An 8,249-nucleotide genomic window follows, 5' to 3' on the forward strand; every position below is an offset into this window, starting at 1 on the left:
ACAAGATTTGATCTACCATGAGATCGTAGAGGCTAAACCCTAGAAGCTAACCTATGATTATGATTGTTGTTGTCCTACGGACTAAACCCTCCGGTTTATATAGACACCGGAGGGGTCTAGGGTTACACAGAGTCGGTTACAGAGAAGGAGATCTACATATCCGAATCGCCAAGCTTGCCTTCCACGCAAAGGAGAGTCCCACCCTGACACGGGACGAAGCCTTCAATCTTGTATCTTCATAGTCCAACAGTCCGGCCAAAGTATATAGTCCGGCTGTCCGAGGACCCCCTAATCCAGGACTCCCTCAGTATCCCCTGAACCAGGCTTCAATGACGATGAGTCCGGCGCGCAGATTGTCTTCGGCATTGCATGGCGGGTTCCTTCTCCGAATACTCCATAGAAGATTTTGAACGCAAGGATCGTGTCCGGCTCTGCAAATAAAAATTCCACATACCATCGTAGAGAGTATAATATTCCACAAATCTAATCCGCTAACAACTTTTCCTAACATGACACCACGCCACGACCCGGTTACTGCGCATGTTGCGATGCGGTTTTATGGGCATGTCTTATCGAAGCAGAGATCATGTCCCCCTATCTCGGGATTCTCATCAATACGGGTATGGGTAATCCAACCGCGTCTTCAACATGATGCTTGGGGAATAAGCGAGTCTACCGGGCAAGTGGGGAGGCGCTGGATCCTTGCCGCCTTCATAAGGAGATAAGGACTCCCCTTTTTCACCCAGGCCTTCTTCTTCTGCTTATCCATTCCCCTCCACTCGAGCCCCAGCGCCCAAGCGTTCGTCCTCTCCAACCACAAATGCCTTCTGAAAATGTCTAGATTTGGAGCAGGAGGAAAATGGATGGCCTCTACCGTCCGGGAGAAGGATATCAAAAAGCTTCGGGAGGCCAGGTACCTGGCCCAGAAAATCAGCCACCGTCTCCCGATGGTAGGACAGATTGTCCCTACTCTAGAACCCCACGAGAGGGTTGTTTTCCTCCCTCATTTTGTCCACGGGCTAGGGTTTCCCCTCCACCCATTCGTTCGTGGCATCATGTAGTACTATGGGATCGATTTTCATGATCTATCCCCCAATTCCTTCCACAACATCTCGACGTTCAACGTCGTGTGCGAGGCCTTTCTCCGCATCTCGCCACACTTCGGCTTATGGCTGAAGATCTTTAATGTGAAGCCCAAGGTAGTGGGCGGTGAGCACGCCGAGTGCGGAGGCGCCATGGTGAGCAAGATGCCCAATGTCACATGGCCAACAAGTACTTTCAATGATTCCGTCAAAGGGTGGCAGCAGCAGTGGTTTTACATCACTGAGCTGCGCAGCACAAAATGGGCCGCTGCTCCTGTATTCCGATCTAGAGCCCACCTACAGCTTATGTCCTGGCCAAAGAAGGGCCTGGATTGGTCTTCGTCCGACGAGCTGTTAGCGCTCCAGACGCGCATCAAGGATATGGAAGACAAGAATATCAAACTTGTCAATGTAGTCCAGGTGATGTTAGTTCGCCGGATCCTTCCTTGTCAACACCGGGCTTGCAATTTATGGGAATTCGACCTGGCCACGCACCAAACCCTGCGAGAGCTCTTTGGCTCCTCACACAAAGACATCTAGAAGGTCCTTTTTAAGTCCGGCAAATCACGGCCGGACTCAGCCGAGGACCGCTGGTACCACCTGTCCCGCCTCGCAAGTTCGGTAAGCCATCATAAGTTTTATTCGCATAACCTAAGGGAAACGCTTAATGTGTTTTCCACAACTCTCCTAGGGCTGGATGAAGAAGGCGGGGCGGATCTACTGTCCGTCCCCGCTACCTGAAGAACCGGCCGACCCGCTTTTAACGAAGATGCTGGTCCCGGTGCCCTACAAGGCGCCGAAGAAGAAGGCCGGGAGAGAGACCAAGAAGATAAGGGGCGGCCTCCGTCATCGTGGCGCCTCGGACACGATATACGAAGACTCCAATGCCCGTTCTTACACTGAAGAGGATGATGAGGAGGAGGAAGATGAATCCCGGGCGGGGGGAAGAAAGAAAAGGACAGCCTCCACATACTTGGAGGCCGAGTCACCTAAGAAGGGAAGAACTTGTCTTCCAGAGGAGTCCACCACCGCTGATAGCAGCCCGGAGTGGGATCCCAGGGCTCAGCCCCTGGTGAACTCGTGAGTATATAAAAATCCGAACACGTTTATGCGTCCAGACTCATCATGGCATAATATTTTAATCTAGGTCATACTTTTTGCAGTCCGGCGAGGTCCCGCGCCGAGCAATCCTCATCGGAGGATTTGCTAGGCTCGCATGCTATGGAGAGCGGGACAACCCCAAAAGCCCCTTCCCCCAAACACGTGAATGACACCGAGGCTTCATCCCAGGAGGACCCAGGCCAAGGAGGGGGGAAAAGATTGCCAAGGTGGCGCCAAGAGGTCAAACTTCAGGGGGCGGAGACATGGGAGAGAAGGCTCCCATGGGCGTCGTCGGCGGGAGCCATCTTGAATTCGGCCCCCAGCCGGACGTAATTCCGGAGACCAATATGGTTCCAGAGTCAGGCAGGCGGCCTCCCTCGGCTAGAGGGGGTGTACCTATTCCACCGGCAACCTCTGTCCAACCAGAGGTGTTGGATACTTTATTGGCGGTGCTAAAAAGCGCCTCCATCGTCGATGAACACCGTGCCCTTATGGGTGCGGTAATTGAGAAGATTCAGTCTGCGGAGAGTGGACTGAATGAAGCTTGTATTAGCCTTATAAGAGGCTTTGAGGTGTGTTTTATGATGCTTCGAAGAGTGTCACAGTATAGATGGTAGCCCCTGATACACTGTTCGGTGAGAGAAAGAGTCGGACAGAGGATCAAATCTATGTTCGCAGGAGACTCACTTGATGGCATTACCTCTCTTCTTTTATAAACAAGCATCTGTAGCGACTGCCGCCTCTCATACTGCGGAGGTCTCTGGACTAAATCAAAGTCTAGAGCGGGCCACAGAAGAATTGGGCCAGTTGAAAAGGCAGTTGGAGGATAAACAAGGTGTGCACAAACCTTGCTCACGTTCAGTGCGAACGAATTTAAAATATGTTTGATGATTTGCGCCAGGGGCGATGACCGAAGTCGAGGCTCTTAAGAAGGCTGATGCCGAGGCCGAGAGAAAGGTAGCCGCAGAGCGGGCTCTTCGTGAGAAGCACGAGGCTAGGGTTATTGAAGCTGAGCAAGAGCTTCAAGAGGTCGTGAGAAGATGCGAGGCCTTGGAGCAGAGTCTAATGGAGAAAGAATCCGAACTTACCAAGGCTCATCAGGCCGCATGCGATGCCCAGGGGGAAACCCAAGGTGCCTTGCAGGAGATCCAAGAGGCAAGGGAGATCGCGGCGGGTAAGGCTTGTTCCATGTAAGGCAAGTATTTGGGGAGAAAATCATGTTTCTAATCTTGAGTTCGGATTTCACCAGGGGTATTTGCAGAGCTGCCACGCAACATATCTGATGCCGCACAATTCTACCGAGTCGAAGAAAGGAACACTGCGGATAAGCTCTTCTGGTCACAGTATCTGGCACCGAATTGTCCAGTGCCTTTTGTCGATCAACTGAAACAGCTTATCAAACTGCATAAGGCGGTCGAGCTAGCCATGAAGGATTTGATTATCCGGCTATGGCCCGCTGAGCCGATTCCATGCAGCTACATCGGGGTCGTGAAGCGGCTTGCGAGTGCCTGCCCTCGACTTGACATCGTCAAGTGGTCAGTCTGTATAGAGGGTGCTCGAATGGCCTTCGCCCGCACAAAGGTGCACTGGGGGAAGATAGATGTTGAAAACCTGGTGACTGAGGGACCACCGAAGGGAAAGGAGCACCGCAAGCCTGAGTTATATTATGAAAGTGTCCTGAAAGGATCATCCCTTGCGGTGGAGCAATGCACCAAGGACATTGTATTTCCATGAATACAATCATGTTGTCCTTTGTAATGTTGAACAAGGTCATTTCTATTATTTATTGCCTGTTATATGAAAGTTTATCCTCCTGCGCGGCCGCTGTTTTATATGTTAATCCTGAAAGTTGGCTAGTCATCGGCGTCTGCCCCCACGTAGGAAGTACGGGGGTGTTCGGGATAAACCTGATCACTCTTTATCCCAGTTTTGGGTCCTTCGAAGGAGGTGTTCAGCACAACGAACCAGGCAATCGGACTATAGGCCTTTATCACTCTCACTTAGCCATAGGAGCTTTAGAAAAGGAAGGTAGGCGCAGCCCCTGGTGTTCGGAAGACCGCACGAGGGGATCTATAAGCACCTGATCAGAAGAAAAGCCGATCCATCGCACGCTGCATTGGTTATGTCATTATGCAGGAGGAATCCTTAAAGATTTTACAACCTCTCGAACAGCTAACCAACACTCGCCGTATCATGACAGTCAGTTTTCGGCTTTCTCTACTGAGGTGCTCGTCCGGAAGAACCGAGACACAATCGCAGTAGTTCTCCCTGTGCCGCCTTAGCCGATATAGCGGAACGTAAGGCAGCAACACATGGGAGCCAGGCAAACCCAACATTTGACCCAAGACATGATTCCGAGCTGATGCATATAATGTTATAAGTTTGGGGTGCCGAACTACCATGAAGCTGTTCGGACGTTATTGCCGTATTATGGGTAAAACGAAGCCCCTGACATATTAAGGTATATCGCGGTGTAAGGATGCCATTTGACAAAAGATTTTCAATAAGAGATAATGGCAGATAAATGTCATATAAATCCACATGTTGTATTTCAATAATACGTCGATGTGTATGAGTACATGTAAAGTAATAAAAAGAGAAAGTGACTGCATAACATACTGAGACGAGGCGGGAAGAAGCTGTGTGCGGATCCGTAGTGCAGTCGGATGGTCATCGAGGGGAATATCTAAGGGTGCCCTTGTGCATTCGAGCTGTTTCCATATCCCCGGTCCTGGCCTGGGAAAAAATGAACCTATAAAGAAAATGCGGGAAATGTTTGTGTGCCATAGAGTGGTTGAGCCGCAGTATGTGGCCTCTCCTGGCTTTTGCCGGAGTGTTTTAATTGAACTCTAGATGAGCCGTGCTATCCTGCCATGAAGTAGTCGGAGTCCTTTGGCGGTGTCTGGGAGCTTGGCCATCGACTCGAGGTTTGATTGAAAGGTGCCACTCGTTGCTTCTGCTGTTAAAGCAGCGGTATACTCTTTGGTACCGAGGGGGAGTTCGGCCTTGCCATTAACCATGATGACGCCGCGCAGACCAGGCATCTTGAGCTTATGGTAGGCATAATGTGGCACGATGTTGAATCGAGCGAACGTGGTTCGTCCGAGCAATGCCTGATAATCACTACAAGAGGGGACGATGTCGAAGATTAACTCTTCGGTACGGTAATTGTCCGGTGATCCAAAGACTACCTCAAGGGCGATGGAGCCTGTACAGCTGGCCTTCACACCTAGTATAATACCTTTAAAGGTGGTTTTAGTGGGCTTGATCATCGAATGATCGATACCCATCTTGCACACTGTGTCCTGGTAAAGCAGGTTTAGACCGCCGCCTGCATCCATAAGGACTCGTGTGAGGTGGAACCTGTCAATTATTGGGTTGATGACTAGTGTGACGGAATTGCCCTGATTGGTATTAACCGGACGATCCGTGTGGTTGAAGGTGATCGGCCCTAGTTTATATGTGGGGCGACTGGTTCCGTTAAGTCGACATCCCTAAGGGTGCGCATCCGTTCCGGGTTGGGAGTGTGGGTGGCGTCTACCACGTTCACCGTTTGGATATGCGGGGGAAATTTCTTTTGCCCTCCTGTATTCGGTGATCTGGGCTCCTCGTCGCCATCATCGTTTTGAGGACCCTTCTCCTTGTTTTCGGTACCTGACCTGCCGGCTTGTTTGCAGACCCAGCATTCTCTGTTGGTATGATTGGTTGGTGTTCCTGGGGTGCCACGAATTTGGCATGGACGATCGAGTATGTGGTCCAGACTGGACGGGCCCGAATTGTCATTTTTGAATGGCCTTTTCCGCTGACCAGACTTAGAGCCACTACATCCGGCATTGACTGCTGTGTCTTCGGCATTACCACCATTTTTGCGATGCTTGTGTTTGTTGCGTCGGGGTTTGCCGTTGCTATCTCTGGCCTCTGATGTGCCAGGATTGCTTGCTGTGTTGTTGCTACGGGCCAACCAACTATCCTCGCCCGCGCAAAAGCGGGTCATGAGTGTTGTGAGGGCTGCCATGGATTTTGGCTTCTCCTGGCCGAGATGTCGGGCAAGCCACTCGTCACGGATGTTATATTTAAAGGCCCCTAGGGCTTCGGCATCCAGACAGTCGACAATTTGGTTCTTTTTAGTTAGGAACCGAGTCCAGAATTTCCTGGCTGATTCTCTGGGCCGTTGGGTTATGTGACTTATATCATCAGCATTCGGTGGTCGCACATAAGTGCCCTAGAAGTTGTCTAGGAATGCGTCTGCTAGGTTCTCCCAACTTCCGATGGAGTTTGCCGGCAAGCTATTCGGCCAATGCCGAGCTAGCCCTTTGAGTTTTTGTGGGAGATACTTGATGGCGTGTAGATCATCCCCGTGGGCCATGTGAATGTGGAGGAAGAAATCCTCTATCCATACCGCAGGGTCTATAGTACCATCATATCATTCAATGTTCATGGGTTTAAACCCTTCTGGGAATTCATGATCCATTACTTCTTCGGTGAAGCATAGGGGGTGTGCGGCACCTCTGTGCCGGGCTATATCACGATGCAGTTCATACGAGTCTTATCTGCTGTGTTCGGCCCGACCCGATTTGGTTTTAGTATATCCGGCGTGACAGTCATCGTCACGCATTGGGGCGTGCCCCCGTGATCCGTAGATCGATCTTGTATGTCCTGCTTTGTTTTCCAATTGTCTCGCAGGTCCTGCGTGTAGCCCCGGCCTTGATGTTTTTGTTTGACTAGCGACAGGGTGCGAGATGGACTTCGGGCTGATACGCCGCTTTGTCTCGGCCAAGAGGTGGTCAGTCAGCTGCATCATATGCTGGTAGTGTAGGCTTTAATGCTTCCTCCTCGAGTTGGGGTAGCATCCTGCGCTTTGGGTAACTTTTGGTTGGGCGCTCGAGTTCGTATTCCTCAGTTGCCAGGACCTCGGTCCATCTATCCGCTAGCAGATCTTGATCAGCTTAAAGCTGTTGTTGCTTTTTCTTTAGGCTTTTTGCTGTGGCTATAAGACAACGCTTGAAGCACTGCTGCTCGACGGGATCCTCAGGCACGATGAATTCTTCGTCACCGAGGCTCACCTCGTCTTCGGAGAGGGGCATGTAATTGTCATCCTCTGATTCTCCGTCTGTCGCCTATTCCTTAGGGCTGGCTTACCCATCCTCCCGCTCGAAGCCTGGCCGGAGCGGATGGTCTTCGTCTTCGGCACTATCCGCAGCGTTATTGTTTCTTGTGCCAGTATCGCTGCTTTTGCTATGACGCGGCTTAGAGCGGCGCCGATGACACCGGTGCTTAGATTGCTTCTTGAAGGGATTATCCTCCGTTGCCTTATTGCCATCGCTTTCTTTGGGGGTGTCCACCATATATATATATATATATATATATCATATGATGAGGTGGCTGTCCAGCGCCCTGTGGGCGGTGGTTCCTGTTCTTCTCCTGCATCGTCGTCCATACTGTCGATGTCTTCGGAGCCGAAATCAAGCATGTTGGTTAGGTCATCGACAGTGGCTATTAAGTGGGTGGTGGGTGGGGAACAAATTTCGTCGTCCGCTTCCCACTCAAGCCGAACATAGTTCGGCCAAGGATCTCCTGACAAGGAGAGAGACCTCAATGAATTTAGCACGTCGCCCAAGGGCGAGTGCTGAAAGATATCCATGGAGGTAAACTCAATGATCGGTGCCCAATCAGATTCCATAGGCACGGACGCAAGCGGTTCGGAGCCTGTGGCCGGGGACGAATCCAAGGGTCCGATGACACAGGTCTCATAGGAGGTGATGTCAGTATTCGGCTCTATCGCCGCTCAGTGTGCAGCCTCCGTGGCGGGGTCCATCCACCCGTCCTCGGATGGCACGATCTGCTTCGAATTGAGGGCCGGAGTAACTGCAGGTGCAATCTCCCGTACACCGTCCGATGGCAGAGCTAAGTCATGCTCGTCGTCACTGTGCGGCACGCCTGACATGAGCTCGAATCCGTCGAAGATCAAGTCTCCGCGGATATCAGCAGTGTAGTTCAAGCTTCCAAATCTGACCTGATGGCCATGGGCGTAGCTATCGATCTGCTCTAGATGGCCAAGCGAGTTGG

The sequence above is a fragment of the Triticum urartu genome, chromosome 5 (assembly GCF_003073215.2).
Source record: "Triticum urartu cultivar G1812 chromosome 5, Tu2.1, whole genome shotgun sequence".
NCBI lineage: Eukaryota > Viridiplantae > Streptophyta > Magnoliopsida > Poales > Poaceae > Triticum > Triticum urartu.